This window comes from Schistocerca gregaria, chromosome X (genome assembly GCF_023897955.1).
Source record: "Schistocerca gregaria isolate iqSchGreg1 chromosome X, iqSchGreg1.2, whole genome shotgun sequence".
In the NCBI taxonomy this organism is placed as follows: domain Eukaryota; kingdom Metazoa; phylum Arthropoda; class Insecta; order Orthoptera; family Acrididae; genus Schistocerca; species Schistocerca gregaria.
Window position 1 is genome coordinate 546,710,102 of NC_064931.1, and position 15,198 is coordinate 546,725,299.

At 43.7% G+C, this 15,198-nt stretch overlaps 1 protein-coding gene across 4 annotated transcripts in view; it reads right to left on the reverse strand.

Annotated features, from left to right (window-relative positions):
* Positions 1–15,198, reverse strand: part of LOC126297807 (protein O-linked-mannose beta-1,2-N-acetylglucosaminyltransferase 1-like) — a 1,990,313-nt gene that overhangs the window by 447,725 nt on the left and 1,527,390 nt on the right. For all 4 annotated transcript variants that reach the window (XM_049989012.1, XM_049989016.1, XM_049989017.1 and 1 more), the window contains exon 11: positions 3,420–3,467. The gene's annotated coding sequence lies outside the window, so the exon portion shown is untranslated. The remainder of the gene's footprint in view (positions 1–3,419; positions 3,468–15,198) is intronic.

Sequence of the window (15,198 nt, forward strand, 5' to 3'; positions counted from 1 at the left end):
CGGTATTCCCAGAATTGTAAACTGACGAGTGGCAGCGTCATTGTCAGGAGGATTTCGGGAAATTAGGATTCATTTGTGGTTCAGGAAGTTTCAGTAATTATCCTCCGTCGCACACGTTTGCAGAGATCTGGAAGACAGGACTACAGGTCACGTAGTCACACAATAAATCATTCTTATCGTGTTCCATCGTTGGTGTATGTGCGTATTTTGAGTTTAAGGGGCAGGTAAACTACCTTCCGCCTGTTCGTCCAAATACAAAATGCAGTGAGCTAAAATGTGGCGTTCTGAAAATTGTACACCACAAACGCTGCACATTTAGAGGTCCTCTCATCGAAGGAGGAAGGGGTACGCCATCGGAATGTGCGCTACCCGTAGGCGAATAAGAAGGAACTCATCTCACCTAAGTTACTGGAAGAAGCTACGCCATCACCAAGTAGTTACATTCAGAAACTGTTGTTTATAGTCCATTATTTTGGACCACTTTACTCTCACCTATGTATGACGTCGTACTTTAATTGGGAGATGGTACTGTTTAGAACTACACTACAGTAAATCACGAGATTATAAGTATATTTTTCTTTAGCTGCTGCAAATATCAATTCGCTTCCCTAAACTCCAGCGGTTGCTGATGATAATTCTTTCTGCACCTTCTGTAGACTGAAAATCTGGATAATTTGGACTTCTGTTATCAATGGAGTGCAGACTACAGGAAACAGAGGTGGAAACAGATGAATGCAGCAGCATGAATACGTCTGTACAAAACATAATAAATCCATTTGGTAAATAACTGTTAATAAAAGATCACGGAACACTAGAGAGAATGGGCGGCCAAGATTTCGGTTGACGGACTGTGCCGGGGCACGAGTGCCAAAGCGTTTAGCCTTACTTCACATTTCCCCCACCGCCACGCCATATTGTAAAGCGCAAGGAGGAGGAAGAGGGGAAAACTGCGAAAAACCCGCATTTAAATGACATTACAGTCGCATTGCATACTACTTGGTTTTATATTTCACATGTCTCAACAACATAGTCACAAAAAAAATTCCCGTATTATATAATCATTTTTGGCGCGCTGAGGACATAATATATTTTTTTCTTGTACAAACTGTTCAGCAAACGGATACACGCAGATAATTTCACAGGCTTCGCACTCAAGTTGCCGCGTAATCGTAACATATTTAGATTCATAATCGAGAACAGGCCTTTCACACAAGTAAGTCGATCAAAATATCGTAACACTTTTCCGACCTCATTATGGAGACTTGGAAACTCTACCTGAGAGAAGCAATGTGGGACGGACACTTTTAAAGTAAAAAGATTTGTCATTAACACTGGAATTACCTTGCAGGTCAATCAGTTACATCTGCACATGCACAGTGGCGCTTTCAGCTGAAACGGCAAACGGTCTCGAAAGCAGCTCGGAAACAGATATGACTGACGGTGTCCTCAGAAACTTTGTAAAACTATCCTCGTAATTCTTTGAAAGCCACAATGAACTCTTCAAAACCCGTGTTTTCTTTAGCACCATTGAGCTTATGGAGGTGGACTGTCATTGTCAGAATGTGTCCCTTCTACAACGCGATTTTCTTTTTAAATGCGTCCCCATCAAATCAGAAAGAAGTTACCTTACGATGTCTTACTAAGGGCAGCGTGCAGTCAATTCTACTTAAAATGAGAAGTCTACACTTCATTCTGGATGTTCTGATTTTCATTTTGCACGCCTTTGTCCTTCATAAACTCAATAAGAGCGAGTTTTAAATCGGAAAATCATTCCATGCATAACTCTTAACTTAACCAAAATACTTTACAGTAATATACGAAGTCGCCGTAGTCTTCCTTCAGTTCCACTGAAAACTGTTGCAACTGACAATGGAACAATGCGTGCACCTTCAGAAATTTTACTGTTCGCACCACCTATTTTTTCACGTGCTCCAGGGCTGCAAATTTATCCCAAAGAGCTCTTTTAACGAGCACAGCAATGAATCCCGCTTGTCGCTCGGTGTAATTCTTTGTTCTTTCATGGTCAACGAAATCTTTAAATTCTTCCCGCGTGGTACTGTAATGTCGTTACATAGCAAATATGTAGTACCTGTCGCTTATGCGAACTGACAATTCTCATCCCTCTCTTTCAATTCATTTTAAAGGAATGTTAAGTCATATCGCTAGACTGCCTGTTTTTGTGCTAACAGCCACTGCACCTGCGAACGTTCCTCAGACTACGAACAAATAGCGAAGGTTAAACAGCGCTGACAGTACGATGCTGCCGAACTTAAAGAGTTGCACCGGCCGAAAACCGCCGCACCGCAGTGCTACATGAAACGTCGCGTTGTTCCGTGTACTTACGAGAAGCACACGCTGCACGGGTAAGTTTGGCACGCCGTGGCCGCCCTTACCACAGAGCACCCAAATGAGTTACCTTATTTGGATCCATCTGTAAATACTGCCGTATAGAAATGCAGCTGTTTTTAAAAAATACGAAAAACAAATAAAAATTATATCAAGGTGTGCAGTCCCTTCTGCACATCACTAAGTCTAAAATAATGTAGGACCACTTCAGTAACCAAGGCGGAAATCGACTCGATCGCTGGGGTAATATGTGTATTTGTACCATACCTAAGTGCCACTAGATAGTGCTTTGTGCTGTTCGCAAATGGGTTCATTGTCCACGAGCAGTGTACAAAAATCTATTCCATACCAGGATTAACAACTGCTGGGTATGACAGTGTTTCTCTGAAAGGGAAAAAGTTATACGCCTGACGCGTCACGAAAATCTGCTAAAGGATGGCAAATGATGGATCCACAGTAAAGAGGCACGGTACGGGGATACTGTAGACACCCGTGGCCAGCCTTATCCGGAGGGGGACGATAGCGACGATCAGCCTGAGAACTGTAGGTCTCGTTGATCATTACACAGTGAACCCATAATGTAGCCGGAGTCTCACAAAAGTTTTATAAAACTTGGGGAGCAGTCTTTCTCCTCAATATCTGTGTTCAAGATATTAAATTATTTCAAGGATTTTGCCTTTAGATCCCTTAGACGAGGTCCATCTTAGAACTGGGATAGGAGGAACCCGTATGTACGGTAAAATGAATTGGAGCCTCAACCACGCACTTCGCAGTGACCAGCAAATTATACATGCAGATGTTTCTGTAGAGACGTAGTTATCTCTCTCATATAAATTTAACAGTTTCCTATATATGAACCATCAGCGTGGGGGTAACCCATCAAAAAAAAATGGCGACGACTCTTTTTTTGACATTTCTAATAAAGCGATGCTGCTGACGAAGCTACTTATTGCGTTTTCCAATGATAATACAGATTTCTGCTGACACCAACGATATAAAGCAGTGTGTAAATGAACACCGAGTATGCGCATAATGCAATCAGCACCTTCTCAAAGTTTCTAAAGCTCACTTACCTTGTTAGTTGATCTCCATACATGCATTACGTCCGTAGAGATGGAGACCTGCAAAAGACATCAAACAGCAATGAGGACATTTTCTCTATGCAGTTACTATTATGACATTTATATTTTAGGTCCTTCCTCTCGAAAATGTAAAATTAACCAAGTTACGAGGCAGAGCGCCCAGGGTAAGCCTCGGTAAAAGAAGTCTAAGAAGAAGATAATTTAGTTTCTATTTTGAATATTACGGAAAATAAAAGAATGAAAAAAGTAAGAAAAAGCGAACAAATTTGAAATTAGTCTCTGTCGGTCTATTATGGTCAGGGGACATCGGCTGGTACGTACTTCTCAACTCAATAAACTTTACCAACAGCCGTATACTTTAGGTTAGTTTATTTTATTTCCATCGCAACTAGTCTCGGCAATTCATTTTGCCATCTTCAGGCCCCATACGCACCCATTCGTATGAGTCAGTTGCACAACGATTGGGATTCACGGTATCCAGTTTTATGGCGCTATACGATAAACTCGTTGATTCGAAAAACGCGTATGGGGCCTGAAGATGGCAAAATGAACTGCCGAAACTGGTTGCGTTCGAAATAAAATAAAATAACCAAAAGTATATGGCTGTTGGTAAAGTTTATTGAATTGAAAAGTGAAATTATGTTATGTCGAAAGAAAATTCAAAAAAATAATCAAGCAATACGAAATCCGTTATTATTAACGCAACTCAGCATTACGTATTTATGTTAATTCAGTTTGCTTGTTTGTTTGAGAGGGTTGTACAAGTTTGTTTTTGGGAGGAAAGTAAAACAGGCATAAAATGACAGAATTGTGATATTTCTCGTATTATCAGTTTTACGACATATACTGAACCTTTAATAATGGGTGGGTGCATCGGTAGAGTATCTACGGGTAAAGTATTGATTTGGCAACCAGCAATGATATATGTAACATCGAGCTCGAGATATTTCTTGACGATGTGTAGTTCCCGTTGAAAGAAAGAACAACAAATCACAAAGTTGGGAACTGTAGACTCCTCCCCTGTCACGTCTTAGTCTTTATCATTAATTCTCCTGAAACAACATGTTGACTACAACCCGGAAGTTTTGAATTTATACATAGATTATTAGCATCAACGAGTCAATGGAACAAATGTTTACCTATACTACAGGTTGAACCCCAACTCCAGCGACAAAATTTCGGAGGTCGTTCAAAGATATTTTCTGAATTACGATTTAAGAGCAACAAGTATAAAGCGATTGACATACGCAGACATTTACATACTTACATATTCCATATGACAGGAATGGACAGGTAGTATGCATCGGTACTCTGCAAACAACTGTGAAGGGAATCGCAGTGGGTAGGTCCCACTACACCAGTTATTAGGGCACTTTTCCATACCATTCACGCATGGGGTCGAGGAGGATGACTGATTAAATGCTTCCGCTCATGCTGTAATTAATCTAATCTTGTCCTCCCGAGCCGTACGGGAGCGATACGTAGAGAATTGCGGCATGTTCTTATAGTCATCATTTAAAGCTGGTTCTTGAAGCTTTGTAAGGAAGCTTTCTCAGAACATATTACGTCTATCTTTAAGAATCTGCCTGTTCAGTTTCTGCAGCATCTCTGTGACACTCTCCACGAAAGTTAAAGGTCCCGCGTTCGAGTCTCGGTCCGGCACACAGTTTTAATCTTCCAGGAAGTTTCATATCAGAGCACACTCCGCTGTAGAGTGTAAATTTCATTCTTTAATCCTGTGACCTTTCGTACTGCCGTTCTCTGTATACGTTCACTATCCCCTGTTAGTCCTATTTGGTACGGGTCCTACACACTTGAGCAATATTCCATATTATATCGCACGAGTGATCCTCTGTAGATTGATTTCATATCCCTAGTATTTTCCCAATGAACCTACGTCTGCCCCCTGCTTTACCTTCGACTGGGCCTATGTGATTGTCCCATTCTATATCCCTACAAAGTGTTATACCCTGTTACTTGTATGTATTGTCCGACTACAGTTTTGACTCTTTCACGATGTAGTCGTAAGGTACTATGTTTTCTCGCGTTGTAAAGTGCACAATTTTACATTTCTGAAAATTTTAAATACGTTTTTTGCGCCAATTTGAAACCTTATCATCAGTATTTGTGCAGTTTCTTTCAAACAGTACTTCACTGCAGAGTACTGCATCATCAACGAAAAACCTTAGATTACTATTTATATTGTGCGTAAGGTCATTAATGTAAGCTTGGAGCACACCCAGAGTTACTTCTGAAATTTGTTGATGATTCTCCACCCAAGACAACTTGCTACGACCAGTCTATTAATAAATCGTCAATCCGGCCACAAATTTCGCTTGATATCCCGTATAATCGCACTTCTATTAACAAGCGTAGATGTGGTACTGAGTCAAATGCTTTTCGGAAATCGAAAAATACTGCATCTACTCGATTGCCTTGTTCCTCGTGTCAGATCTATGTTTTCTATGTTTTCGGAATTCTTGCTGGTTGGCATGCAAGTGGCCAATCTGTCCAAGATACCTTGTTACGTTTGAGCTCAGAATATGTTCTGGAATTCTACAACTGGCGTTATGGTATGGGGAGCAATCGGGTACGAATTCAGGTTACAACTGACAGTGACTGATGGAACTTTGATAGCACGAAGGTGCGTCACGGCCATCTTGTGTGTTACTTCTCATGCGGCAGTATCGTCGTGCTGTTTCTGAATAGGACAATACTCGTACAGTAATGGCGCGTGTCTCTGTTAACTGTCTGCGTCATATTGAGGTATTCCCATGGTCAGCAAGATCACAGATCCAGACAGTGGACGTAAAATAACACAACCATAATAATTTGTTTACATCAGTGGTTAGTTCAGTGCTTTTGCTCTGAATTGTCTTGCACAGTGGATCTTCTATTTGTAAGCTGTTTGATTTGATGGATGTACTGCATGGTCGATTGATTTACACAGCCACATAGACGTCTCAGAATGAGATAGGTGCATAGCCACATATTTCTGCAGTCAATGCTAAGCGACGCTTGAGGTGGTGTAAAGAGATACACTGAAGACACACTGGAGAAGGCTGGAAACGAGTGATTTGGAGTCATGAATCACGCTTTACCCTGTGGCAATCCTGTGGAAGAACTTTGGTTTGGCGAAGGCCTGGAGAAAGTTACCTGCTGGGTGTCCAGCGAAGGGGTCCCTAATTTGAAAAATTAAATATTTGGAAAACTTAGACCGATAGACGAGTGCAACAAACGGTTTGTTTATTTTGAAAGCTGTAAGAACTTTATACAGAACTTGCGAAATCGTCCGTAAAGCTGTTAACTGATGTCGCTGTAATCGCAGTATATAGCGCCTACAAATAGCGCGCCGCAGTTCAAAGCGATCAGTCCCACCGGCGAAAAGTGAAAGGAGGTTAGCATACCGAAGGAATGTATCCGATGGAACAACGTGTTCTTCTGGTACTGGAGTACCACAGATTTGAACGCAGGCCTACGGCAACAAAGTGCAGCTCTCAAACACGATTTAATGATCCATGAGGGCCCGATGCGAAAAGCATTCGCAAGCTCTTCGCCAAATTCCAAAGGACAGGCAGCGTCGCTGATGATCCAGAGGAGAACGTGGGCACCAGGCAAGCTGTAGTTACTCCTGAAAATGTCACCATGGTTTCTGGAGTTATTTGGTAAAATCCAAGGAAATCCGTCCGAAGAATTGCGGCAGAGACTTGTTTGAACAGGTCCAGTACGCGGAAAATACTTAGAGGGTGCACATGTTTCCATTCAAAATCGAAAGCCACTAGGCCAAACCTGTACAAGCCGTGCAACAGAGGGCTGACTTTGCGAACCTGGTTCTCACATTGAGTGATAATGAAGGATTTGATGCTGGCTGCATCTGTTCCACAGATGAAGCACACTTCCACCTGAATGGGGTAGTGAATAAACAGAACCGGCGATTTAGGGTTTCCGGAGAATCTCGATTTGTGTGAAGTGAGACCACTGTATTCTCCCAAAGTTACTGTTTGAGCTGCGGTATGCAGAAGATGCATTGTTGGCTTTTTTTTCTTGCTATAAATGATCTTTAATGATAGTTACGTTGCAATTTTGAATGTGTTTGTGGCCACACAGCTAGCGTTGGAGGACTGACCAGGCACCGAGTGGTTCATGTAAGATGGGCCCAGACTACGACGCACCGAATAGATGTTTCGCTTTCTTGATGAATACTTCGGGAATAGAGGCATTGGGTTGGACTGTTGCTAATTTACTGGCGTGGCGATGCATTGACCACCATGTTCCGCCGATCTGACTCCTTGTGACTCTTTTCTTTGGGAACATTGAAAGGCGCTGTCTACTAGAAACATCCCATCAGCCTGGACGCGCTTGAATCGGCGATCTGTGTGGCATGTGCATCGATTTCCGTCGAGACACTACATGATGTGATGGAAAATTTCATAGTTCGTTTGCGCCACTTGCGTACTGAACACTTCACCAAAAGATTGTGATGTGACTGCAAAGACTGCTTGCAGAGGACGAGTTTAATTATACACTGTGCGAGCCGCACAGCGTACAGCGCCATCGGTTAGCAGCTTTTCGATCTATTTCGAAACTTCCGTATAGAATTTTTACAGCTTTCACAGTAAACATACCTTTTGGCATACACGATTATAGATCTTAGTTTTCAAATTATTTAATTTGGAAACCAGAAACTCGTTTGCTGGACACCCTGTACCATCATGTGTAGTGCCAGTAGCGAAGCAGGGAGGAGGTGGTGTTACGGTGTGGGGAGGTTTTTCGTGGTTTGGTTGTGGTCCTCCTATTGTGTTTAAGAAAACGTTGAACGCGGAAGAATGTGAACAAATTCTACAGAAGTACGTACTGCGTACATTATATGAACAGTTCAGAGGGATGATTATTTGTATCAACATAACAATAAATCAGCATTTGTGGGGACATGATTTGTGGACTGTCATGTTCCTGAAATGGAATGACCTACCCAGAGTCCCAACGAAACCCAATGGTACACCTTTTGGATGGGTTAGAATCTCGACGTCGCTCGGAACCCCAGCGACTGACATGACTACTTCCTTTGGTTTTGGTTCTGTCATTCCTGCCATTCTGCCATTCCTCGGCAGGCATTCAGACACCTCAATGAAAGTTTTCACGGCAGAATACAAGCCGTCATCCTGTTCAAGTTCGGTGGTTGATCCTTTCCACTCAGTTTTTTATTACAGAGGCCAACCGGCTCTCTGGCCGAACACGCTGAGCTACCGTGCCGGCATCCAACTGAGCTACCCAAGCACGACTCACGCCTCGTCCTCACAGCTTTACTTCTGCCAGTACCTCGTCTTCTACCTTCCAAACTTTACAGAAGCTCTCCTGATTCTGTAATACTTGGAAGGTAGGAGACTAAATACTGGCAGAAGTAAAGCTGTGAGGACGGAGTGTGAGTCGTGCTTGGGTAGCTCAGTTGGTAGAGCACTTGCCCGCGAAAGGCAAAGGTCCCGAGTTCGAGTCTCGGTCCAGCACACAGTTTTAATCTGCCAGGAAGTTTCCTACTGTGATGTAGTTCAACACGGCACAAATAGTGAAAATTCGAGATGCCTCGAGTTAGTGATGAATGCCTGCGTTAGATACATGTTCAATATACGGATGTATGATCAAATCAGTCCTTCATACTCCCAGGTACGCGATCTCCACACGATGTGCTTACTTCATCGATTTCTTAGCCACTGGTGCCACCAATACTTATCTTCTCATATTAAACACCTACCATCATTCCACAACCGCAATACCAGATCGGAAACGTGTAGCATCTTGGCTACACCTTTACATAACACAAAATCTTTCTCCATCTCAGCCACACGACTATGGAACGCGCTCCCATGTGACCTGCGTCTTATCCAGAACCACTCAACATTCAAGAGGGAACTCAAAACTTACATATTAGGGACGGTATAGCCAGCATTGTTGTGCCCCTCTCACCTCTTTCTTTCTCCTCTCCATCGTAGCTTCGAATTGTACCATTCTATTTCTCTTCCTCTAACCTAGCTACCTCTTCTTATCAGCCGCGCGGGATTAGCCGAGCGGTCTGTGGCGCTGCATCCGTGGACTGTGTGGCCGGTCCCGGCGGAGGTTCGAGTCCTCCCTCGGGCATGGGTGTGTGTGTTTGTCCTTAGGATAATTTAGGTTAAGTAGTGTGTAAGCTTAGGGACTGATGGCCTTAGTAGTTAAGTCCCATAAGATTTCACACTCATTTGAATTTTTCTTCTATATCTCTTTCACCCCATTCTATCGTCTCATGTCTCTGCTCGATGTGAATAACTCACAAGCTGCAAGAACATAACGAGAAAATTCCCAACTAGCAATAGGACTGACATTCATAAAAGAAAAATATGTTTATTTTCATATACATAGTCATTACTGTTAATATTACTATTATTATTTTTGATAGTTATAATAATTTTTTGATTGTTATAGTTATTCTTGTACTACTGTCATACTCTCTATTTTTTCTTTAACATTAATACTGTCTAACACGTGGTATGTCCATAATGTTCTGTACAAACTGAAATACGTTCAATCTGAGTATGCCTGGTTAGGTGTAAGAGAGGGCCTGAAGGCCCTAATCTTGCCAGATAAAATAAATAAATACATACATACATACATACACACACTACGCTCTTGGTCTGACTGCATTACATTAGAGTGTCCCACACTGAGGCGCAAACGGCTGCACCGGGAATCATCCCGCGGCTCGCATCTCTTCCAGAACCTGCGCAAAGCACTTAGTGCGTCTGGAGGGGGCCCGCTTTGTCAGCGGGAGTCGGCGTAGAAACACAATATTGGAAAAATGTTCACAGTCTTGCTGCAGCAAAGAGCGAGCATTAAAGCGAAGTCGCAACCGGGGTTCGCCTTTTTCCTCCAGCCGGTATCTCTCACTTTTTCGGTAGTCTCGATGTGTTTTCCATTACCGCCGTATAAAGAATTTCTCATTCAGTGTGAGGGAGGAGGTGGCTGCAGAATGAGACGCTTTTAAGTGTAATCACTGGGTAAACAGCGGCGCCTCCGGCTGCGGCTGCGCCCGCGCCCGCGCCCGCGGCCGCGGCAATAACCATTACTGCGTCTGCGCGGCGCTAAGTACACGTGCCGCCGTGGAATTGCATGCGATTACCAGCCGCGTCTCGCGCGACAAACCTATATCACCGGAACAGCTCCGTTTTCGCCCGCTGTCGCCTAATAATATACGAAAATGTAAGGTACACTCATATCCACATCGTTGCTTATACGAGCTTCGGGGAAAAATAATGCGAGCGCCTTTTGGTGTCCAGGTTTCGCAGCGTGAATACTCCTGGCCATCGTTGAGTATAAGGCATAAAATTTTAATTATCACCTCCTGAAAGTCAAGCTACGTACACTCGAAGAAAAAAATGAAGGAAATATCCGAACGTGACGGAAATAGATAGAGATGATGTACAATACCGGTCAGTAAAATTGCTACACCAAGAAGAAATGCAGATGATAAACGGGTATTCATTGGACAATATATATTATACTAGAACTGACATGTGATTACATTTTCACTCAATTTGGGTGCATAGATCCTGAGAAATCAGTACACGCAACAACCACCTCTGGCCGTAAAACGGCCTTGATACACCTGGGCATTGAGTCAATCAGAGCTTGGATGGCGTGTACAGTTACAGCTGCCCATGCAGCTTCAACACGATACTACAGTTCATCAAGAGTAGTGCCTCGCGTATTGTGACGAGCCAGTTGCTCGGCCACCGTTGACCAGACATATTCAATTGGTGAGAAATCTGGAGAATCTACATCTACATCTACATCCATACTCCGCAAGCCACCTGACGGTGGGTGGCGGAGGGTACCCTGAGTACCTCTATCGGTTCTCCCTTCTATTCCAGTCTCGTATTGTACGTGGAAAGAAGGATTGTCGGTATGCTTCTGTGTGGGCTCTAATCTCTCTGATTTTATCCTCATGGTCTCTTCGCGAGATATACGTAGGAGGGAGCAATATACTGCTTGACTCTTCGGTGAAGGTATGTTCTCGAAACTTTAACAAAAGCCCGTACCGAGCTACTGAGCGTCTCTCCTGCAGAGTCTTCCACTGGAGTTTATCTATCATCTCCGTAACGCTTTCGCGATTACTAAATGATCCTGTAACGAAGCGCGCTGCTCTCCGTTGGATCTTCTCTATCTCTTCTATCAACCCTATCTGGTGCGGATCCCACACTGCTGAGCAGTATTCAAGCAGTGGGCGAACAAGCGTACTGTAACCTACTTCCTTTGTTGTCGGATTGCATTTCCTTAGGATTCTTCCAATGAATCTCAGTCTGGCATCTGCTTTACCGACGATCAACTTTATATGATCATTCCATTTTAAATCACTCCTAATGCGTACTCCCAGATAATTTATGGAATTAACTGCTTCCAGTTGCTGTCCTGCTATTTTGTAGCTAAATGATAAGGGACCTATCTTTCTATGTATTCGCATCACATTACACTTGTCTACATTGAGATTCAATTGCCATTCCGTTCACCATGCGTCAATTCGCTGCAGATCCTCATGTATTTCAGTACAATGTTCCATTGTTGCAACCTCTCGATACACTACAGCATCATCTGCAAAAAGCCTCAGTGAACTTCCGATGTCTGGCCAGGGCAGCAATCAAACATTTTCTGTATCCAGAAAGGCCCGTACGGGACCTGCAACATGCGGTTGTGCATTATCCTGCTGAAATGTAGGGTTTCGCAGAGATCGAATGAAGGGTAGAGCTACGGGTGGTAACACATCTAAAATGTAACGTCCTCTGTTCAAAGTGCCGTCAATGAGAACAAGAGGTGACCAAGAAGTGTAACCAATGGCGCCCTATACCATCTCGCCGGGTGATACGCCAGTATGGCGATGACGAATACACGCTTCCAATGTGCGTTCACCGCGATGTCTCCAAACACGGATGCGACCAATATGATGCTGTAAACAGAACCTGGATTCATCTGAACACATGACGTTTTGCCATTCGTGCACCAGGTTCGTCGTTGAGTACACCATCGCAGGCGCTCCTGTCTGTGATGCAGCGTCAAGGGTAACCGCAACCATGGTCAACAGAGCTGATAGTCCATGCTGCTGCAAACGTCGTGGGACTGTTCGTGTAGATGGTTGTTGTCTTGCCAACGTCCCCATCTGTTGACTCAGGGATCGAGACGTGGCTGCACGATCCGTTACAGGTATGCGGATAAGATGCCTGTCATCTCGACCGCTTGTGATGCGAGGCCGTTGGGATCCAGCACGTCGTTCCGTATTACCCTCCTGAACCCACCGATTCCATATTCTGCTATCACTCATTGGATCTCGACCAACACGAGCAGCAACGTCGCGATACGATAAACCGCAATCGCGATAGGCAACAATCCGCCCTGTATCAAAGTCGGAAACGTGATGGTACGCATTTCTCCTCCTTACACGAGGCATCACAACAACGTTTCACCAGGCAACGCCGGTCAACTGCTGTTTGTGTATGAGAAATCGGTTGGTAACTTTCCTCATGTCAGCACGTTGTAGGTGTCGCCACTGGCGCCATCCTTGTGTGAATGCTCTGAAAAGCTAACCATTTGCATATCACAGCATCTTCTTCCTGTCGATTAAATTTCGCGTCTGTAGCACATCTTCGTGATGTAGCAATTTTAATGGCCAGTAGTGTACATGTACAGACAAACAAATGATTACAATTAAAACAAAAAACAAAAAAAATCTGGGTGATTTATTGAAGAGAAAGAGCTTCACAAACTGAGCAAGGTCAACAACGCATTGGTACATCTCTGGCCCTTATGCAAGCTGTTATTCGGCTTTCACTGAGTGATTGCTATCCTGAGGGATGTAGTGCCAAATTTTGTCCACTTGGCACATTAGTCAGTCAAAATATCGAACTTGCTGGCGGGTCGTGCCCATAATGCTCCAAACATTCTTAATTGGAAGAGATCTGGCGACCTTGCTGGCCAAGGTAGGGATGGCAATCACGAAGAGAAGCTGTACAAACTCTCGCTGCGTGTGGGTGGGCAGTATGTTGCTGAAATGTAAGTCTAAGACGGCTTGCTATGAACGGAAACAAAACGGGGCGTAGAATATTGTTGATGTACTCTGTGGCGTAAGAGTGCCACGAATGTAAACAAAAGGGGTCTTGCTTTGGAACGGAAGAGCACCCTACATCATCACTCCTAACTGTCGGGCCGTATGACAGGCGTCAGTCAGGTTGGTATCCTACCGCTGTGTGGGGCGTCTCGAGACACGTCTTTGCTGGCCATCGGGGCTCAGTTCGAAGCGGGACATATCACTGAAGACAATGGTTCTCCAGTCAACGAGATACCAAGCCGAATATGTGTCTGGACGCTTTACTAAACCTAGTAAATTCTAAATTATTTTAAATGGCACTTCATATCGTCTTTCCTCAAGACACTGTTCCACATCGTTAAAAATTGCAGTAGCGCGGCAGTGTTCCATGTTTTCCCCCAATACATACGACAATGTGTGTATATTATCCAAACTGATGATTATGTTGTCGTGAAAGGGGGTCGTATTTTCTTCAAGCCAAATCTTTGGCATTTACAGCCGCGTAAGCGAGGGCATTGTCATCCCGAAGATGCACCCCCTTGTTCGCAACACCGTCTAGATGAACGCGTTCACCTAAATGGTCACTTTTTTCCCTCGCAGTGGGCTCGTACGTGCTGGTAAACACAACAATAATATACCTATTGTTCTTGTTGTGGTCTTCAGTCCTGAGACTAGTTTGATGCAGCTCTCCATGCTACTGTATCCTGTGCAAGCTTCATCATCTCCCAGTACCTACTGCAGCCTTCATCCTTCTGAATCTGCTTAGTGTATTCATCTCTTGCTCTCCCTCTACGATTTTTACCCTCCAATCTGTCCTCCAGTACTAAATTGGTGATCCCTTGATGCCTCAGAACATGTCCTACCAACCGATCCCTTCTTCTAGTCAAGTTGTTCCACAAACTCCTCTTCTCCCCAATTCTATTCAATACCTCCTCATTAGTTATGTGATCTACCCATCTAATCTTCAGCATTCTTCTGTAGCACCACATTTCGATACCTAGAGCTTCAGATATTTTCCGTAAGGAACTGTACAGGCCAAGGTATTTCGTATCATTGCTATTTATAAAATTTCCTGTTCCACAAGCAAATAAAGCGAGTGAAATATGATCACCTATACGTCTCCAAGTGCGTCGTAATCTCTCTCACCGCCCATTCGTAAGATATACATAAAAGACCACTCCTTAACATTCTTGTGCTGATATAACCGACCAATAACACACCTATCGGCACTCTTCTGATTTCGCTAGACGTCTCTCTTTAATCCGATCTGGAGGCGATCCCAAAAAATGGTGCAGTATTTAAAAACGTTCTGCACTAGAGGTTTGTATGCAGCCTTCTTTATGAGTGCACTACAATTTCCCAGAATTCTCCCAATAAATGGCTATTCGCGCTGGCAACTTAACTTATGTGGTCGATTAAATTTTGTTGTTTTCCACCCGTGCGGCCAGATATTTCATCAGCGGGAGCTATCCAAGCAGCGTCCTATTAATATTATATTCGAACATTACAGGACGCGACGTTAACAGCCGTCCACCGCAGTGGACAACTGAACCGCAGTCTGTCTGATTAGAACGTTATGGATCGTGAATTCAAATATTCAAAATCTGAAGGAACCTTGTCAGAACAAGAAGCTACGTATAAAAACACTTTACTTGAAATTACAAA